This window comes from Hibiscus syriacus, unplaced genomic scaffold, assembly GCF_006381635.1.
Source record: "Hibiscus syriacus cultivar Baekdansim isolate YM2019G1 unplaced genomic scaffold, ASM638163v2 tig00116962_pilon, whole genome shotgun sequence".
Taxonomy (NCBI): domain Eukaryota; kingdom Viridiplantae; phylum Streptophyta; class Magnoliopsida; order Malvales; family Malvaceae; genus Hibiscus; species Hibiscus syriacus.
Genome location: NW_024063488.1, coordinates 3,385,253 through 3,408,263, shown reverse-complemented (window position 1 = coordinate 3,408,263; position 23,011 = coordinate 3,385,253). Strand labels below are relative to the sequence as shown.

Sequence of the window (23,011 nt, the reverse complement as noted above, 5' to 3'; positions counted from 1 at the left end):
CACCGTCTGGATTCAGAGTCATTTTTGGAAAGAGGATAAAGTTGTTGGGATCATGGTTGAGATCATGGAGCTAAATAAAAGGACCAAACTGCATTCATAGATTGGTCTCTCTTGTAAAGATGAAAGTTCTTTTGGAGGAATGGAACTCTTTCTAAGAATGGTTACTTTTGGAAATCGATACCTTTTGCTTTGCATGGCATTTTTATATACATCATTTATAAAAAACATGTAATTAATCTGTGGAGGATTCAATGAAGTGGTCCTAAGCACGTGATACCACATGGAAGAAAGAAGCTAAAATCAGTACAGTTAGAGCTTGTTTAGCTGGTTGTAGGACTGAGCCTTCCAGAATGATCTGAGAAAAGAGTCCCCATTTCCCGAGGGCTAAGATGTTAATATCGTGTATAGTTACCACATAGGAAGCTCCAGATATTCCTTTGAGAATTGTAAGGCACTGAAACGTAAGATCCAGAACCTGATGGATTCAGGGGCATGGACAATCGAAAAAGGATGGGGGCATTGCATTTACCATTAGCATTGAGAGTATTGTTTTGTTTAAATCGTTTTGGTTCTATCTTTTATATTTGTTTGATCTTTTAAACGACTGAACTTATGCTACCTTCTAAGGTTGAATAATTGAGAGATTTTTAAATCTTTAGTTCTTCGAATATCAAATGAATTACGGATTCTTTTAATTCTTCAAGAATTATAGATTTTTGACATATGGCAAGATCAGACGTTTCTTATCCTGTCTAAAACAAAATAAAATCCCTTGAGTTTTTTGACCTAGAATAATTCATGGAGATACAAAGAGTCATACCCATACCTTTGAGTCAATAAAGTCACACCATCGTCTTTTTAGACGCAAAAATGATATATTTATACCAATAAAACCTAAGGCATTGAGCACAAGATGTTCACTTGATCATGAACCTTCCTACCAGAAGACACAACTTGGGGCATCTCACATCAATTTTCTGAAGTTGAACTTGTACAATTGAGGCATGCTGGGAGCAAGAAGCAGAAATAGAGAATTAATTCAAAATAATTCTATCATGCATTAATTACATTGTTTTCATGTGAATAAAAGTTATTCTTGAAAATTTATCCCCTGGGGATACCTCTTATGCAAGGACTTCTGTATATGAGATGATGAACGACTTTGTTTCATTTATCCACATATGTATATATACATCCCTTGTTGTCCCCTTTTGAGCCTATAGTAATTTTCTTCTGATTAAACCCTAACCAAAGATCACCCTCCACACTGGGGGGCAAGGTGAAAGAAATCTGCTCACATGAGTGAAGACCTCAATCCAGAGGAGATATCGAAAGGTGAACCAAGTGCCAAGTGCGAATATCCAAGCAAAATGAAGGGAAAAGAAGCAAAGAAATAGCAAAAAAGAAAAGAAACAAATAACAAAGAGAAAATAAACAAAGAAAAAGGGACAATAAGCACATGTAAAGATTCTCTCGAGTCAAATGGCGCATCAACCTTCAAACCATGATATTGATCAAGCACAATCATTCCAGAATCACTTCACTCGAAGATCCAAAGAACATCAAGAGAAACACATATGAGCAGATTCAAGTTGAGCAAGACCAAAATTGAAGGTATCAATTGATCCTTGGTTTAATGACCCTTAAACACTAGTTTGGGCCTTTTATTCATTTCTTTCATAACCGTGAACCATGACCTACATTACGTTCCTTAAAAGTCCCTTCTAATCATACATGAATTTCTAAACATAAGAGACTATCTTCAGATTTCATCCCGCCCATCAGGATTAATCTTTATTTGCAAAAGGTTTTCTAAAATCTTTAATGCATGATAGAGAAGAATAACAAAGGGGTGTTCAAGATGTAAATTCTGAATAACGTTTTAAAAACAAAGGAGGATTCGAGTTGAAAACCTGAAAAGGCAGCTCGAATATAAAAATTGTGCAGCCGAGATGATCGCACAAATTCCTTGATAAGGCTTCGTATAACATGATTGGAACATGAGAGCAGGGAGTCGAAGAACACTTCCAGTAGAGGAGCATACAAGTTACCCCATCAAATCAGTAAGCATCAAATAAACAAGAAGGCCAAACCATTGACAAAAACCAACAATCTGAGACATTTTATCCTCTCCTTACCTAACCATTTCCCAAAGATAGCTTTGATCTTGACACTTGTCAAATAGCTATAATTTATTGAAGGTCTAACAGTGTAATTAATTCTTTGATATCTAATGAACTCTTGTTTTATGATTTGTCAATTGTAAAACATAGAAAGGAGTAATATTTTCAAAATCTTTGATTAAACATTTTTCAAAACTCTTCTAATTGATATTTTCAGATCTTGAAAATAAAAGAAGAAGAAAAATACTTTTCAAACAAGAGAATCTCTCTAGAGAGGATCTTGGTATTTGACATAAAACTCATGCTTAGAATCAGTGTTGAAGTAAGAAACAATAAACAATGAGGACATCTTTGAAGATTCAACATCAAATGTTGAGGCATCTTTGGAGATTCAACATCAAATATTAGGGCATCTTTGGGGATTTAACATCCTGATGCGAATTATCAGATCCTCTGAAAGCATTTCCTCCACTATCAGGAACAAGCAGACTATTGATCATCTTTGAGATTATTTCTTTTGAAACAAAGTATCGTCTCAATCGAGACAGTTTCTTTTGAAGAAAAATCTTTGAGCTTGTTTCTTAGGAAACAAAATTTTGTCTCCTTTGAGACAGCTTCTTTTGAAGCATCATCTCTGAATCAATTTCTTTTGAAACTAAAATTCCCTGACCAAGACTCAAGAACAGATGAGCAGTTTCATCACCTGACCAGATATCCTCATTATGTAGGAGTTGTGTCAATTTAGATAACCAGTCATCCCCATCATAGTGGAACCGTGTTATCACCTTTAGATGACCAAGACTCATGAACAGATGAGCAGTGTCATCACCTGACTAGATCTCCTCATTATATAGGAGTTATGTCAACTTAGATAACCAGTCGTCCCTAGCAGAGAGGAATCGTGTTATCACCTTTAGATGGCCAAGACTCATGAATAGATGAGCAGTGTCATCACATGACTAGATCTCCTCATCACGTAGGACCCGTGTCAATTCTAGATAACCAAGTGTTATCACTTTTATCTGACCAAGACTCATCGTATATGAGCAGTGTCAACCATGGATAATCAAGACTTATCATAGTATGAGCAGTGTTATCACCCTTCCTAAAGATGACCATGATTCATCATAGTATGAGCAATGTCATCTCCTGTCTAGATTTCCTCATTATGTAGGAGTCTTGTCACCCTTAGACGACCCGAACTCTTCATCACGTATGAGCAGTGTCGTCTCCCCAAATCAAACAATATCAATTTTTCAAAACCAAAAAAAGATCATTGGATAAAAACTGGTTGTCTATTTCGTCTTTGCCCTATTCTTGTTAACACAAGAATGTGCAAAGAGGGGCAGCTGTAGACACCCGTTTTTGTTTGGGTCTATATAAATATTATTTATAATAATAATAATAATTATTATTAATTATTATTATTATTAATAACAATTTTGGTTACAATGTTTGTAGGCCCACATTACAACAAGACCCAACACTAAACCAGATCCAGAGTACTCTAACCCGGTTACAACTGGAACCTGACCCAAGGATCCAGACCCAATACCCAGAACCGACCTAATCTGACCCAACTAAACTCTAAGCAGATTAGGGTTTCTACCCTAATCCCTTAACAGCTACCGTAAGCAACAGTTCAACTTCCCTGGCTACGCGTGAGCCACTGCCAAGACACCGAAGAGTCGTTCAAGCCGAGGTCACCATCATCACCATCAGAGCCATCACCGAAACCTACCAAATAATCAAACAAAAGTCAAAAAGAAAAATAAATCCGGAAAATTACGGGATTAAATCATACCCACTACCCACTATCGATCTCCACATGCAACGATAAAAAAGAAGACATATTCGAACCAAAAAAAAGTGAGGGGGAGAGATTCGGTGTTGAAAAAGAAAAAATCCAGAGAAATAAACTAGAGAAAAACGAGGGTGAGAGATTCGAACCCAAAGCAAACAAACCGAGAGGAAAGTCTAATATCCATCAACAACTAAAAAAATACCAAAAAGAGAAGTACAAAACCCTTACCTTTGACGGGGAAGCATTGGGAAACCCAAGGGTCGTTGGAGTTGCATGTTCTTCGAAAGGTAAAGGCTAGATCTAGGCTTGTGGGTGTTTTTAGGTCGAGTGAGGGTGATTTTTGGGTAAGTGGTGGAAAAGAGAGCATTTTGGAGTCGTTTGGCTTGTTCTGACCTCCATGGGCCATCGTGCGCCGCCGCGAGGCGCCATCCACGACGGACGTTTTTCCTCTCCAATGAAGGAAAATTAAGAGAGTCTTTGGGGACTCTCTCTCTGTTTTGGGGGAATGAGAAAACAAATGAGAGGATAGGGTTTCTTAACCCTTAAGTGAGGTATATAACCCACACACCGAACAACGTCGTTTAGGCCAAAAGGGGTCTGCATTTTTTAAAAATGGTAAAATAGCATTTAAGGTCCCTCTATCTTTGTAATACATGTAATTATATCACTGAATGAAGTTTCATTCTTCTATTTCGAGCACTTTATTTGTTTTGTGTTTCATTTTAGTCCTATTTGCTTATTTTTTTTACTTTTCGATGTTTAGATATTTGTTTCATGATTTTACTATTTCCAATTTTAGTCCCTATAATTTGATTATAATATTTGTTTATATTTAGATTTTGGGACCTTTAATTGCATAATATTCTATTGTAGTCCTTAATATTTGTGAATGTGTAAAATTGTGTATTTTATGTTTTAAAGCATATGTTTTGCCCCGAGTTCGTTCTAGTCACCATTTTTAATGCCTATGTGTTTTGGGTTTATTGTTCATTGGGTTTGTTATATTCATGTTTAGTTCATTTTAGTCCTAAGCTTTATTTATGGGTTATTTTCGCTTCTAGTACCTGTACTATTTAATATTTTCGATTATGGGAGACTGGTTTATTTTATTTATATTTTAGCCCCTTCAATTTCTGTTTTTACTTATTTAGCCCTTCAAGTTTCTATTTTTACCATTTTAGTCCTTAAATTTATATTTTAGCTATTTTAGCCCTTCAAGTTTGGTTAAATATCATTTTGGTCCCGTAAATTATCCTATGTACTTATTTTGCTTGTATTTTGGATTGTAATGTTTACTTATTTTTATTTTAGTCATTTATGTATGAATATTTTATATTATGTGTGTATATTTTTATTTGTTATGTGTTCACTTGTATCACATATAAATAAATATGCTTATTGCTAGTTATTGTGATTATTTTTATTTTGCATGTTTCCAATCCTTATTGTTTGAAAATGAAAATTTAATTTTGAGGGAAATCTATGAAGACATCTCCCAAATACAAGGGAATGTGTGTTTTCAAGGATTTATCTCATAAATGCTTATTTTGTATTCAATAATTTTATTTATTCTACGTTTATTTATTTCGAGTATTTCACTATTTTTTTACTTTTATTTTGTTTTATTTTATGGTATTTTATATTTGCGAAAAATTGTTAAATAACATCTTTTGTGAGAGAAATTTATGGGAAAGTATCCTAACTGCAAAAGAAATGTATTCCCGTAGATTGTACACACAAAAAGAAATTAATTATTCGAAATTTGACATTTTTTAAATAAATTCGAATGAATAAAAGAATCATAATTTAAATATATTTTCGATTTTGTAATTCACGATATTTAAATAACATATAATCGTTTAGGTACCAAAATTTGGGGGTTGTGGGGTGCTAATCATTCCCCATGCGTAACCGATTTCCGAATCCATTTAATCGAATCTTTGGTGACGCATACCAGCTTTTGTCTTAAAAAATGATTTTTCTTATAATTGTTTTTAAAAGACATTTTTAATTATTCGACCTACCTAACCCAAAGGTCGATGACGACTCTATCCAATTTAGTTCAAATTAATTCCAAATCCTCCAATTTTTCAAAATAAATAGTCATAACTATTTTTAAAACAATAAACAATTGTTTCTCATAAAAATGGTTATGACACCAACAAAAATGAAAATAGATCTTTCCATATCTTTACGATCAAAACATCATCTTTCCAAAACAAATCAGATCCCACGTTCATACTAAAGGTGCTTTATTACGTTTTCTTTGAAAAAAGATTGATAAAAACGCAATAAATGTAAATGATAAACAGAAAGCAATAATAACAAAACAAAGGGTACCTGGTGTTTCTGATTTTCGGAAGAAATGAAAGGGGATATACGTTTAAGCAGTATAATGAGAGAGAAAGGATCTTAGATTATATAATAAGAAAGTGAGAAAGGAACAACCATTGTTTTGAGTTTAGTGAACACAAACCAAGCCTTGCAAGTTCAGCTTCATCTTTTCCATACAACACGCAGCAGCATCTCCTTAACATGATGGGCATTCTTCCGATAACAAGATTATTCTGCAAGGAAGAATATTTTGTATTACATTCAAAGCACCTATCTTTCTGCATCATACACACATCAAAAAAGCATCTGATGTACCTTTTCTAGTCCAGTTTTCTGCCCATGACTCCCATGAATGTACTCTATGTTGACCAATATCGGTGCAGAATACCTTAAATTAACGCCACATTAGCAAGATGAAAGAGAACAATATGCACTACTCACTATTCCATTTAAAGTTTCAGTTGTTATAACACCAGGAAAAAATTCAATAATTCCAAAAATGCCTATATGAAATAGTTGAACATAGAAATGTATGAATGTATTTAGTACATACGTCATATCTGACAATCGGCATGTATGAGGATTGATTTTTCACTGATCCCATCAACCGTCATGGAGGGATCACCACTTCTAACATCTTTGAACCTGCACCAGAACACCAGTTACAATTGAAGTAGAGCCGGAAAAAAGTCTAAATCCAAATTATGCCAATAGGAAACTTAGTTCACTGTATGCAGATAAGTCATAACCAGAATTTCAGGGACCAAATACAAGGCAACCAAACTATAGCATGGAAGAAAAACAGATAAGGCTCCCTGAGGTTGTTAATATCACTATTTCATCGCTTGCTCTTAGCTTGCTCAAATGCTCTTAGCTTGCTCAAATGCTACTGACAATAAGATTCCTCATATTTTATTACATACAGAAAATAGTTAAGCCATAACACATCCGAAGTTAATATTCCATATAAAAGTAATATAGCATGTGATCATTCCAAAACAGCCTTTCTTTTATTTATTTTTAACTGTTCAAAAGATTATATCTTGCTTTTAAAAGCAAATATAATAATAATAATAATAATAATAATAATAATAATAATAACAACTAGCTACAATCAAACGGAACTTGCATCAGCTAGTTGGCAAAAATAATTTATAACAATCATAACCCAAAAAATAAACAAAAAATGCTTTCAAACCTGAGGTAAATACCGGGGTCAAGATCGGCTACAATCCGGTCATTGGCACGAACAATCTTCTTTATCCCAGTATTTGTTGGATCTCTCCTTAATTGGAGAGGTTCTAGAAAATTCTTGAGCTTTCTGGAGAAGTGTAGAATTTTCTAAAACATTCCGGAGAACTCTAGAGAAGTGTATAACTCTCTAGAAGCTTGTGGAAGAGTGTGGAATCCTCTGAAATATTCTAGAGATGTGTTGAACCTTATGGAAGAGTATGGAAGAATATGGAAGGGAGTGGAAAAGTGTAGAGCTTCCTAGAGTGTGTAGAGCTTCCTAGAGTGTGTGGAGCATTCCAGATAATTAATCTCCACCCTTGGATATAAGTAATCTCCACCATTCATTGTGGAGGTGGGGTAGTATAAATAGGGGTGAGAGATTTCATTCCTAACCATCCAAAATCCAAGAAATTCAAGCTTGAGAAACTAGAGAAACTAGAGAGTTAGAGAGCCTCTTTGAGAGAGAAGAGAGATTGTAACATCCGCAATACCGGGTTAGTGACCAAATTGTAAAGTTTCAGAATTTGGTGACTAAAGTAGAAGAATGAAAGAATTCAATGATTATTTGAATATATATTGAAGGTTATTTGGTAATTATTAAAGGAAATTAAGGGTATTATTGTCATTTGATCAGAAAGATTTTTATAATTTTTTTTAAGGTAATATAAACGTGGGAAATTTGAGAAGTATCCAGAGTTCTCTGCTCCTTTCTTCTTCTTCTTCATACGTGGGAGAGCAAGGCAAAGGTAAGTTTAATTTTAGTTGGTTAATTCTGGAGTTTTAAGCTTAGTTTTGATTCTTTGGGTATTAAATAAGCTTAAGGAAAGCTTATATGGGATTTAAACAATAAGATAAAGGAATTATGAAGGAATTTGCAATATGAGTTTTAAGATGAAATTTTGATATGGTATGGTTGTTGAAGTTTTATGGATGAATTTGACTTGTCATCAATCTAATTAAGAAGTATGAAGTGTTAGAATTGGAATTTGAACACATTGAAAATTTGGTATGATTTTTGAATCTCATATGGAAGATAGGATTTTTAGGTTTAAGGTGAAATAAATGAATATAGATTGGTTTAAGTATGTGTACTAGAGTTAAGAATGAAAAGGGGATGATATATGAAGTGTTTGAGTGGAAATGAAGTAATTTTCGGGTTGAAAATATGATTTATGGGCAAGGGGAATCGGTACCCATTCAAGGGGAACCGATACCCCTTCAAACGAACAACATTTCTAGAATGTCATTAGGGAATCGATACCCCCATAGTAGGGAACCGATTCCCCCTAAAGGAAATTGGGAATATGGGTTTAATAAGTTCGTTTAAGTTGCTAGTATCCAATTACAAGGTGTAGGTATCTAATGATTGCCTCGAAATGTACATTTATGTAGATTCTACGCATAAAGCAATTCTGGAACGTTTGGCAAGTAAGATCGATCAAGGGAAAGATAAGAGATTGGAATTGACTAGTGAGACCAGGTGAGTGCATATTCAATAGTATATGATGTGCGATGGGAATAAGACTTGCGATGAGTCTATTTCCTGAAGTGTTACACATGAATGCATGATTAAAGGCATGAGTTGAATATGCATGTATGTATGCTTGATTATATGGATTGATCTGTTCTTTTGTGTGTTAGATGATAAAGTATAAGTAATTACATAAGAAAGGTTATGAATTATATGAGATATAAACTATGTGATCATAGTAAAATATAATTATTATTATATGATAAGTAAAATAAGCTGGATAATATTGATCTATAGGATGAAGTGAGAATAGTACACTAACTAGGAGATTTGAACATAAATGATAAGATGAACATATAAGACAAGCTAGATGAGAAAGATTCATATGTTTAAATAAAACTATAACACATGGGTTGTATGATAGAAATTTATGAAGTTATATGAGAAGATTATAGGAGTTATATGAAATTGAATTAAGTAAACAGATTAGATTATATATATAAAGAAATAATAGAAGTGAGATATGTTTATAAGTCTGCCCTAGATGAATATGAATATGAATTATAAGAGTGCTATATGATTTATATTAGGATAAATCTTGAGGATATATATATATAGATAAATATGAAATGAAATGAAATGAGTTATATGAATACATAATTATGTGATGAAATGGTGGATTACCTGAACATGTGAATATATATGTCTAAGAGAAGGCATAAGATTAAGATATAAGCAATGTGACTATAAGTATATATGTGCTCTAAGTGATATGACTTATAGGTATTTCTATTATAATGTTACATAATATGTTATGTATGTTAAATGAATTATGTGATGGTATAAGAAATGATATGAAATATATATATGTGAAAACAAGTATATGTTATGAGATAAGACCTATGACTATAAGCTACGTGAAAGTGTTCTAGGTGTTTCTATATATTATATGAAGTATATGATCTTATGTGAACAAGATATGATAAGTATGGTTATATGAATAAAGGTGATTGGGTGAGAAATGATAGAAATTATATGAAAACATGATATATGTGACATGTGAATTATATGGAAATGATCTACGTGTAAGTGAACTACGTGACTATGTGATAATATGAAAAGAAGCTATGTGATACGTGATATGTGAAAGTGAATTACAAGTTTATGTGAATATTTGAAATGAAATAAATGATAACGCCCATGTTATGTGTCATGAGAGCTAGGGGTATAGTTGGCATGCCAAGAGTCGAGGGTCTACGCGGTCCTTCGGGACATATGTATATTCTTTGGAACATGTGTGAAGTCTGGAAAGACACATATATGATCCCTAGCATATGTATATGATTCTTAAGGAATTCTATGTGGTCCTTATGGACATCATTATATGGCACTACGGTGCAATTCTACGCGGTCCTTCGGGACATATGTATATTCTTTGGAACATGTGTGAAGTCTGGAAAGAAACATATATGATCCCTAGCATATGTATATGATTCTCAAGGAATTCTATGTGGTCCTTATGGACATCATTATATGGCACTACGGTGCAATTCTACGCGGTCCTTCGGGACATATGTATATTCTTTGGAACATGTGTGAAGTCTGGAAAGACACATATATGATCCCTAGCATATGTATATGATTCTTAAGGAATTCTATGTGGTCCTTATGGACATTATTATATGGCACTACGGTGCAATTCTACGCGGCACTTCGGTGCAATTATACGAGCTGTGGTGACAGCATCAGTGCACAACCTCTATAGACTCACATATCGATAGTTCTCACATATGTACATGGGCTAATCCAGAGATATGGACAAATATATGTTAGTGGTATGATAAATGCTATAGAAATGATATGATGTTGTGTGTGTATAGTGTTTGATTGACAAAGTATGTGATTACATGATAAACTGTTAATGATGAATTATGTGTATGTATGTATTTACTGTAATTAATCTGATATGATTTTATATGATATGAAAAATGCATGGAATTGCTATAACATGATAGAACAGAACATGCATGTATCGGTATATGTTATAAAGTGCATTATAAGTTGTTATGCCTCACTAAGTCTTCGACTTAGCGTGTGATTGTTTCACACGTAGGTTTCGAAAAGAGTAAAGAGTAATGCGGAGCAAGACAGGTCAGTTTTCCTTACCAAAATATCATATCAGAAATATTTGACAAAGTATGTATTTGGTTATGTATAAAGTGTTGGCATGTAATAAGTCATTAAGTACGAGCACTCTGATAAAGTCTGTATTTTGTTTTAAATAAAGTTTTAAATTTCCCGGGATTTTTCTTAAGAGTCAAGGTTTGAAAAGTCAATGTGACACTTCGGACTCGTATCCGGGTTGGATACGGGTTGGGGGTGTTACAGAGATAGCTTGGGAAGTCTTTATCCTCAAGCTTGAGTGAGCCACCAAGTGTGAGTCAAATTTTGTGAACACATCCTTGTAATATTGCTATTCTTTTGTATAGTGGAAGAATCTCCAAATTGGAGAATTATACTCTTGTGCTCTCTTTACTATCCTTAATCTCTAAGTGTTTAGAAGCATTAAAGAAATAATTAAATGAATCCCAGTGTTGCTTCACTAACCCTCTAACCTATTCACCCAGAACCCAAAATTCAGTTCAAAAACATATACACCTTCACATAGAAAAAAATAACAAATTAACATCAAACCACCTTTAAAAACTTCGGGAGAAGTTGAAACTTGTCGACAACTGTTTTGATTGGAGTAGCAAGCTTTTTCTTGTCCACTGCTATCTCAGAAGCATTTAAGTTATGGGGTTTTCCAATAAACAAAAATTGAAGTTAGAAATTAAACAAAATAAAATCACATTTGGTAAAAAATAACATAAATATGGAAGAAAAATTACTTCTTCGTGCTATTATTGAGAAGTATATCTTCTTGCTTGAGACCCATTTTTTTTTATTTTGATTGAATTTTTGTGAGCTTTCTGGAATTTAGATTACACCCCTCTTCGATTAGTTCTGACAGAGCAGCTCCCTTTGTTCAATCAGTTCCAGCACCACAAAATTTTGTTTTTACCTTTGCTTCTTAATCTCCTCCCGCCACACGTCGATTCCAATCATTAGAAAATGTTGTTCTCGAACAGGTAGGTATGGTGGTCTCCAGAAACCGCGTCACTTTTTGTTTCTAAAACCTGGCTTAAAACTTCAAACCTTTGTTCCCAAATGGATGTATATCATTCTTCATGGGCCAAACCCATGGAAATACGAGTCTTCTAGCATAGCCCCGTTCTTTTTCATTAATGTTAGCTTCAACTAACGAATTACAGCGGGTTGAAAATCTATAATTTTTGAATTATTCAATTTCATTGTCTAAAGATTAAAATATGTTTTTATTTTTGAATTATTTTATTGTTATTTAAATTCTAATTAAATATTATTATCTGCTAAATATTTGAATATACAAAATAAAATTTTAAATTATATATTGGATACTAGAATTCATACAAATATGTTATTATTTGAATGAACAATGTTCAAATCTGTTATAATTTTTTAATCCAAAGTTAAATTCAAATATTAAAATTTGAAAATACATAATTAGTGTGAACTCAAATAATAGATATCCAAAAAAAAATTATCCATAAATTAAAATAGTTTAACTACAAAGAATGTGAATGAATATAAATTATAATTCAATATTTATTAAAATTTATTTATTCAAAATCTTATTTAATTTTAATTTAATAATAAAAATATTTTTTTGAAAGAAGACATCTTTAATATTAACTGAAACAGCATCCTGTAGTACATAATGAAATATAATTTATGATTATAAGTATAATTTATATGTATCATACTTTATCTATTCAAAATTTTAATTATAAAATAATAAAAAATATTTAAATATTTTAGATTATATTGAAAATATAATTTAATACGAATATAACGTGCAATTCAATATATATTAAAAATTATATATTTAATTTCCTTAATTTTAGTATAATAATAAAAATAATAGTTTAGATTTTTGTAAAGTGTAACTCGTCTATATTTGATTTTAACCCTATTCTTCGAAAAATCTATCCCAAGGCTGAAATATTAAAAAATATAATCTTATAAAATTATCTCGAAAGTCGTTCATTTCAATTTTTTTACACGACCGTGTTAAAAAGTAAATTGTAAGAAAACCCCTTGTATGGTATGAACGTACGGAGGTCGCACTCATATAATACATTAAAGGGACGTTGAGTTTGTGAAAAAGATCATTATTACTAAGAGGAATGATCTTTATCAGGTAATAATTTAATATCAATGATAGTATTCTTTTAGTTAAATGTTATTATATTCAAATTCTTAGATATTATACCATTTTCATTACTTTGGACAAAAATAACCCTAAAATAATAAATTGTTTTCATATGAATAATTCTCAATTTTTATTCTTGATGTTTTACTCAAAATTATAAACATAATAATAATATACAAAGAGTTTGATTTAGTAAAATATTTATAAATTTGAGTAGTTAAAATTATTTTATATTTTTAATATTAAATATATTAATCATTTTCTAATTTGATGAGGTGAAAATGATATTATTGTAAAAAAATAATTATGTAAAATAATATTTAACTTTGAGTTATTAAAAAATGAATCTTATACATTAAAAAACAATATATTTATCCACTCCCGCAACATTATTTTTTCATATTATATTATATTTTATATAAATAAATATGATACTTATAAATTTATTTTAAAATATAAATTCGATATACTAATTATATTAATTATATGTTAAATGTATTTTTTCTACAAAAAGTAAAACTTTAATATTAAACTATAAATATTTGAATACAAAAAACTATATATGATATACATCTAAATAATCTTATATTCCTCAAATCAGACGCTATAATCTTACATTTCTGCTGAATCAAACCAAACAAGATAATATAACATTTCGAATGGATAATCTTGCATTATGTGTACCAAATGCCCCTACTGTGTCGGAGGCTCGGCGGCAAAGTAGTCTCAGGCTTAATATTATATATTCAAGCTCTCCATCCTACAAGGCTTGAACCCAAAAACTAATAAGATTTGTGTTGTTTTATCAAGCTAGAGTTTCACAGTTGACAGTCATTTTAATGAGCAGAACAGAAGAATATACAATCTTGAGCCATATTACAATCCTGTGCTACGTTCGCACATAAATCATTTATGTTAGTAGTTGAGGCATATATATTAATGATGTAGGCAAGTGAGAAAAGAAGCACTTGTTGATTGGACATGGTTTCATGGGAACAAAAAATAACCTTATTATGCAAAATATCTAAACAAAGAAACTACAATCACTATATAATCAGAGCAAAGATTAAAAGAAAAATGATGGAAAATTTTCAGCACCCTACTTTCAGAGCTTCACTCACACTCTTCAAAGACCCACATAGAGATGGCCATTTTAAAAATGTCTTATCCACTGCATCCTAATTCTCATTATTGCCCATATTGCATTTGATGGGGAAAATCAAATAGCTTTTTCAGTAATGGAAAGAGAGCAATCAAAGCAAGCTGTAGCTGTTCCGAGCTATTTAGTAGCAAACCGACTTGTCCTGCACCTTTGTTATTCAGATTGCCACGAGCTATTAGGTTTGTAGACCGTCCAATGGGCACTTGTGACTGTATATTGCATACCATGGCAAGATCTCCATGCCAATCCATTATAGATAGACCAAGAGTAGACAATGAGCGACCCAGGGGGTAATCTTTATCCCTCAATTGGGCTTCCAAGCTGCCCCCATAAGCGAGATCACCACGACCATTCATGGCACCTCCAGTCATCTACCTGGAACTGCTTATTAGCAATCAATTTGTCTTCAACTTTCACACCAGCCGACAGTGCATCACCCAAGAGAGTAACCGAGATTCCTGCTGTAGCCTTATTCTTCTTGAGATTACTAAACCTGGTATCGCTGCGCAGTGTATAGGCTATGTCCTTTCCAACAGTCTGCATATCAAACCCCACTGAAATTGCTTTACCTTCCCCATGCTTTAAAGAACTTGTCAATTCCATTTGGACATTGGCATCCCTTTTGTCCTTGGTAATCTGGCCAGAAAATGAAATAGGAAATTTATCTTTAGCAACAAGCAGTCTTTCTACATTAATACCTTCGTAACCTACATCGTGATCCCAACCATGAGTATCTAGAACAGGCCTCACAAGCCATGGGTTGGAGGAATCAAGGGAACGATAGCGATGAGTAGGATTATCTGAATCAAAAGAAGCAGGCAACGCTAAATCTGGCATGGGAACCGGAACAGAAGAAGCACCACTATTTTCTTCTTCTGCATTTTCACCATACTCACTTGGCAGATCCTTAGCTGCAGCAGCCATTTTCTTCATCATCTTTCGCCGCTGTTTCTCTTCCTTCAGTTGCTTTTTCATAAAAAGTTTTTCCCTATATTCTAACTCATCAAAATATGCCTTCTTCTGAGCTTTACTAAGCTTTGCTATTTGTGCTTTAGTCAACCGCTTGAAAGGTGGCAACTCATCATATTCCGGTTCTTCCTCAGAGTCTGAGGATTCATCCAAATCATCATCTAATCCATCCTCATCACCATACTGCTCTTCAGGCAGCTTAACTTGTGGTCTTGATTGAAGAAGTGATGAAAGAAGGAAAGGTAAAGGAGGTGCTCTTGTTCGAGTAGCAAAAGGCTTTCCTGGAGGAGTATCTTGCAACTTCAAAAGTGTATTTGCTTCAGCCAGAATTTTGGATGCAAAGGAAAGCAACAACAAATGAGGCTTCCAGACCTGACCATTAGGCAATACTCTCTGACCTGCCCTATTTGTTCTACATGCAGCGTGATTCTCCACTAACGAAACAGGATTCATGAGCCGCATATCCCCAGCTGCCTGACGAATAGCCTGCTGGACAACATGAGAACGTTGAGTGACAAACATGTCATAACTAGAAGCAGTACCATTTGGACCATCAGGTGGAGCAGAAGCTGCATGAGTCAAAACCACAATTGCATTAAACCATATAGATGGACCAAAGATCTCAGTGATGGTACGCAAGAGGGGCATATCACCAAAATCCCTGGTTTGCATGTCCAACCTATCAAGGTACAAAATATATGGAGGTGTTTTCTTGATGAAACTTTTAACAGAGCGAAGGATCTACTCATTCTGGCATTGGTCAGACCAGGAAGGAAGAAGGCCTGGTGTATCAATTACACGGACCTTAATACCATGTACCGTACCCACAACATCCTGAACCTTCTTTGTACCTGTCTGGAAAGCATCGATACCAAACTTGACTTCATCAAATATTGAATTGATGGTAGCTCTTTTACCAACTCCTGTCTTTCCAAGCACCAGAATTGTACAGGGTAGCACTTGCACGGTCAAAGCTAAAGGCACCGACACGGCCCCCATTTCTCCCCCGGAGCTGCTCAGCTAATCCAAGTCTGTATAGAACCTGTGCCACAACAACATTATGGGGAGTCTGCCCAAGCCGATTTGCAAGCCGCAAAAACTTAACCCTAATAAACTGTAGCTGTTCACGTGTCTCATCACTCTCCTCGGCCTCAACATTACCAGGATCTTCAATTTGTTGTGAATGTGCCTGAGAGACACTTCCATTTGCACGAGGCTGCTGCACCACCCTGGGTGCAGGTTCCAATAGCGGAGCAGCACGCCCAAGGCCAGCAGGATGAGAAGGGGTAGCAGGATTTGTACATTTAACAGGTGTTGATGATGCTGGAGCTGGTAGAATTTCACCTTCTCTAGTCACATAGGTGTTTGGCTTAGGCTCCTGATCTATGTCTACTTTCTTCCTAAACTCTTCGCTTTTGGAAGACAGAGAAGATCCTGGAGCATGTTGCACTTCATGCTCTGGAGCCACGATGGTGATTTGCTTATCTTGATGATCTTTCTCTGCTTTCTTTTCAGATTTTTCGGTCAAAAAATGAATATCTTGAGCCATTTCATAAGGAAGCTGAGATTGAAAACCATCATGAGGCTCTGTTCTCATATCAGTTTTACCAGCCTGAATCTGCTCATTCCTCTCACCTGTGGACTTTTCCGTAAAAGATAAGTTTCCAGATGCAGAATCAACTGTCCCTTCCACAGGTTTACTTAGCTCAGACATCGTATTTTTCAGTTCATCAATCTCACCATTATGCTTTATGTCCCTTGCAACTGATGAATCTTTTGCTTCACCATTCATGTTATCCTCCACCTCCTCCGCAGCATAAGTGTCACCTGCTTTTTCATTTTCATCCACACCATCCAGTGAATCAAGATCAGATGTGGCACCTTTTAATTCCCTACTCTCTGTTCCCTTATCTCCCATATCAACATTAGCTGACTTGTCATTCACAGTTTCACCGACTTTGTCAGCTTGAAGCTTGAAAATCATGCCAGCTGAAGTATCAGCAGATTCCAGCACCTTTTGTTCTTGATAATTAGTAGCCATTACATCCTCTCTTGACTCCTCACCCTTACCCTCTTGATTCAAAACCTCCAAATTAGATTCTGATTTCACATCTTCCTCCACCCTATCACTTTCCAGAGTGTCCAACTTTTCATCAGCCAATGTTCCCTCTAAATGTGCCATATCAGTTTCTCCTTTTACAGGCATCTCAGTTACAGTATCAGACTTCAGATTTCCTTTTTCCTCATCCCTCAGAACATCTGTTTTTCCAGTACTTCTAATTTCCGGCACTTCCTCGCTACCATTCAATTCATCAGTCTTTGCTCCCATTTCAGTCCCTCCAACGTCAATCTTATCCAACACCACACCGCCACCAACACTCTCCCCACTCAACAGTTCCTTCTCTTTCTGCTCAACCACCAACTCTGCCACATCCGCCTGAGTTCCAACCTCACTTGGAATCACATTCTCCTGAGCTCTAACCTCAGTCAGAACCAGTGCCGGTCCTGACATTTTAAGGGTCCTGACATTTTAAGGGCCCTAGGCAAAATAAGAGATAAGGGCCCTTAAAAAAATAACTTAAAATTCAAGAATAAATTTCGGCCAATAATAAGTGAACAATGCCTTAAGTTTTAAAAAAACAATGCAATCAAACAAAATTTTATTTAATCCTAATTATTCTAAAATAAATTAAGGCTTTTTCTAACTTACGGTGTCAAATTATGAAAATTAAAGAACCTAGGGGCTCAAACCTAAAAATGTAGGCTCTAATATTAATCATTTTTTTATTTTAATTAATTATTGAATCGAATAACCGAAGTGGTCCCTCGAGCGTTTACGCGAGGACCAACTCGAATTATCCCCTAAATTTAAAGACTAGTTTGAAATCTAATCTAAAATGAAAGCTCTATTTAACCTATTTAATTATGTCAATATCAAAAATCGAATCGAAGTTCGGGGACCTAATTGCATAAATTTTAAATTACTAAGCTAAAATTAAACATGAAAATGGTTAAATTAAAATAAATAAAAAATTAAAGCTTAATTCGAAATAAAATAGAAGCGAATAGACTATTGACTAAAATACAAAACACGCACAACCTAAGGACCTAAACGAAATTAACCCAAAAAATTAAAATCATGCATAAAAAATGGAAAAATTACAAAACAGCCTACAGGACTAACATGTAAAAATATAGAATCCTAATGTCTAAACAACGAAAATTAAAGAAATTAACACTAGGACTAAAATTAAATGCACTTAAAATAAATAGACAGAATTATAAACATGCAAACTTCGACCTCGAGACTAAAACGAAACTTGAAAAAATTAAAAGTGAAATGTCTAAACAACATAAATAAATGCAATACATTCAAGACTAAAATTATAAGAGAATAAAGTATAAAGTATAAAGACCGAATTAAAAACTTAAAAGACTCGATTTGAGGACTAAAACGTATCATTTCTAAAACTGATGGATTTCACGCACTATTATCCCACTCACAAAACACGGGTTGACTAGCCCACTGAAACGCAACCGTTTTAATGAAATAATATATATATACTTTAGATGAAAATTTGCCCTAATCTTCATTTGCTAACACCCCCATCAGCGTCGTTCTTCACTTCTCTACTCTCTTCTTCTTCGATGGATGCTACCCATCACCTCCTCTTCTTTTATTTTTATTTCAAAACCCTAAAATAAAAACTAAACCTAATACTATTATGCAAAGTTCCCGAAGGAAACCCAACACTCCATCCCTGGACTCCGGTGGCTCGAACAGTTTCAGTGAGCTTGTATCTCCTATTTTGTGTCGTTACTTGCATTTCAATTTCATAAACACACAAAACATTTAAAAGTAAAGAATATGTGCAATACTGAAAATTGATTCTTTCGCATTGCTCCTTAGAAAAAACTGTGAGGAAAAGCTCCCTTGATTACATTGACTGTGTAAAAGAAATGAGATGGGGAACCCCTGTTTTTCTCCACACTTACAATATGTTTTTTTGTTCTCTCCTCCTCCCTACCCCTGATTTTGGTTACGTTTGTATCTCCGATTTTTGCTCTAGTTTTTTGCTTTCTGACCTTGTTGATAACCTCCATTTCTTTCTGTGTTTTATGTTTTTGGTCAAGAGACCCCATTTAATATTGTTCTCATTTACTGCCCACAATATGCTGCCCCCACCTTAATTGTTTACTGATGGAATCTCTTTTATTTTGCATATGGCGTGGGTAATTAGTGAGCATGGACAACAGTTGGAAATATTAAAGAAATAGGTCTTTTTTTAAAAAAAATATTGGTGCTTACAGGAAGCAAGATAGAAAGTTGAGAAGAATGGGCCCCCTCCAAGATAGATTGAGAGTCATGCTTTTCCTGTATATTTATTTTTGACGTGATTTTGTGCTTTGCGAGGTTAAAAATATTTGGGAAGAATGGACCCCCTCCAAACCTGGGCCCTAGGCGGTCGCCCTCCCCGCCTGGCCTCAGGGCCGGCACTGGTCAGAACCTCAATAGACTCTTGAAAATTTCCAATTGCATTGGCAACTAAACCATTGTCATCGAGCACGGATTTTTCTTCCAATTCTTGCAAATTCACATGTGTTACAATTGTCTCCTCAAAATCCTCATCTTCTCGTCCCTTTATTTCACCGAAATCCCCAACAACCCCCACATCAACTTTCTCATTGGCAACCCTTTCTTCCCAAATTTTATTATCCCCCGTAACAGAACTATCAACCATTGCTCCCCCGTTTTCCATTTTCACGAATATTGCTTCAAAAACCTAAACTCACCAAAAACCATAAAAGACGAGTCATTTAACAACATCTCAATAACCAATAAACAATCAATCATAAGAAAACACTCACAAAACGAAAACCCATCAATTCTTAAAACCCGAACATAAAAAAGCTATATCGATCCACATGCCAACTGTAGACATCCGTTTTTGTCCGAGTATATATAAATATTATATATTATTATTATTATTAATAATATTAATTATTATTATTATTAAGAATTTTAGTTACAATGTTTACAGGCCCACATTACAACAAGACCCAACACTAAACCAGATCCAGAGTACTCCAACCCGATTAAAACTGGAACCCGACCCAAGGATCCAGACCCAATACCCAGAACCAATCTAATCCGGCCCAACTAAACTCTAAGCAGATTAAGGTTTCTACCATAATCCCTTAGCAATTGCTGCACAAACGACAACGAGTCGTTCAAGCTGAGGTCACCATCGGAGCCATCACCGAAACCTGTCAAATAATCAAACAAAAGTCAAAAAGAAAAATAAATCCCGAAAATTACGGGATTAAATCATACCGCTACCCACTATTGGTCTCCAGAGGCAACGATAAAAAAGAAGACAAATTTGAACCAAAAAAGAGGGAGGGGAGAGATTCGGTGTTGAAAAAGAAAAAATCCAGAGAAATAAACTAGAAAAAAACGATGGTGAAAGATTCGAACCCAAAGCAAAAAAATCGAGAGGAAAGTCTAAGATCCATTAACAATTAAAAAAATACCAAAAGGAGAAGTAGAGAACCCTTACCTATGACGGGGAAGCGTCGGGAAACCCAAGGGTCGTCGGAGTTGCATGTTCTTCGAAAGGTAAAGGCTAGATCTAGGCTTGTGGGTGTTTTTAGGTCGAGTAAGGGTGATTTCGAGTAAGTGGTGGAAAGGGGAGCATTTTGGAGTCGTTTGGCTTGTTCCGGCCGTCGTGCGCCGCCGTGAGGCGCCATCGACGGCGAACGTTTTTCCTCTCTAATGAAGGAAAATTGAGAGAGCCTTTGGGGACTCTCTCTCTCTGTTTTGGGGGCTAAGGAAACAAATGAGAGGATAAGGTTTCTTGGGGTATATAACCCACACACCGAACGACGTCGTTTAGGCCAAGAGGGGTCTGCGTTTTTTTAAAATGGTAAAATAACATTTAAGGTCCCTCTATCTTTGTAATGCATGTAATTATATCAGTTAATTAAGTTTCATTCTTCTATTTCGAGCACTTTATTTGTTTTGTGTTTCATTTTAGTCCTATTTGCTTATTTTTTTTACTTTTCGATGTTTAGATATTTGTTTCATGATTTTACTATTTCCTATTTCAGTCCCTATAAATTGATTATTGTAACCCCCTCAGACCAATGCGGGTAACCTGATCCGATATGGAGTGTCACATTAGGGCCACCAGAGCGACCCACTGTAAAAATAACAGAAAATTTAAAACTTTTATTAAAACATGTACTTATAAAATCATTTATCAATATTCAGAAATAAAACAAATTTCAGACTCGTATATAAAACAAAATACAATTACATGCCCCCTAATCACATGTACCATACTCTACAACAACGCCGGAAGAATTCCCTTACTGAAGTTGATAACTGCACTGGTACAATTATTTTAACCTGCAATGGTGAGTAATAGAGTGAGCTTTGGAAAGCTCAGTAATACAGAACTACCAGATGATGCTGAAAAACGTACAGATACAGATAAATATATATTTCCTTTTCGGTTCAAACATCTACAGATCTTTATGCTAAGCAGAGATCCTACGGATATTTCAGGTAGTAACAGATAGTGAGCTTTCAATCCAGAGAAATATTTCGGATGACTGAGTTCAGAAGATCAGAATATGTTATCTAGTGTATTCCCGTAAAACCAGTGAAAAGATACATATCTTTTCTTTTTAAAATAGTGGCAGTTTAAAACATATTTTTTTATTCAAAAACCATATTAATCTCTCCAACCGAACACTCCATAATGTGTAGCTTCCCCAGAACCATACACCCACCTACACACCAAGTAAGGCTCTGAGCACAAAGGAGAGGAGCCTACAGTAACAATAACGGTAACTTCCTCCAGCAACACCCTCCCATAAAACATTTATCAAAACCATAGTAATTTCTCCAACCGAACACTCCATAAACATTTTCCTTCAATAAACGGAGATATCAAAAATCAAAACATAATTCAGGTCAAATATCAGAACAGAATCCAGGTCAGGTATCAAAATAGAATTCAGATCAAAAATCAGAATATAAATAAGATAAAACATTCATGTAATTAGGGAACACACTAGAGTTTACATATATTATTCATATATATTGGATAATCTTATCGACAGAGAAACATGGATCTTCAGTATACCGATAGAATGTCATAATTTAGAATCATTATTGGACGAGTTCATTAACTGACGGAATCATCAATTATTCAGAATGTAATTTGAACTGATAAGGAAGAAATGAAGGTTCAGGACATTTACAGTCTGTGTTGATCTATCGGATTATCGAAATAACTCAAGCTGAACAACTCCCAAAACTAATGCATGTTGACCGGTCCATTCGTTGCCCTTCCAGGTATTCACTCTTTAATACCAACAATTCTTGTCCATAAATCATCTTCTGAGTCATCGCTGAATGGGTCTTAAGGAGACAAACAAATATTCTAATGGTCTTTATTTCATTTCCATGTTTCAACTATATCAGGAAATGCCGACGTACTTGATTTGTGGTTCATAATCCATAGGGATGATACATCTTGTAAGATCATCAAAGTTTCCAAACTTGTCTAAATCATTTACTTAATCCTCAATCATTGAGGTTGCTAAGTCA

General features: G+C 34.5%; 1 pseudogene; it reads right to left on the bottom strand.

The window, feature by feature from the left end:
* Nucleotides 1-14,249: 14,249 nt before the first annotated feature.
* LOC120190216 lies at nt 14,250-20,152 on the bottom strand (annotated as a pseudogene).
* Nucleotides 20,153-23,011: the final 2,859 nt, after the last annotated feature.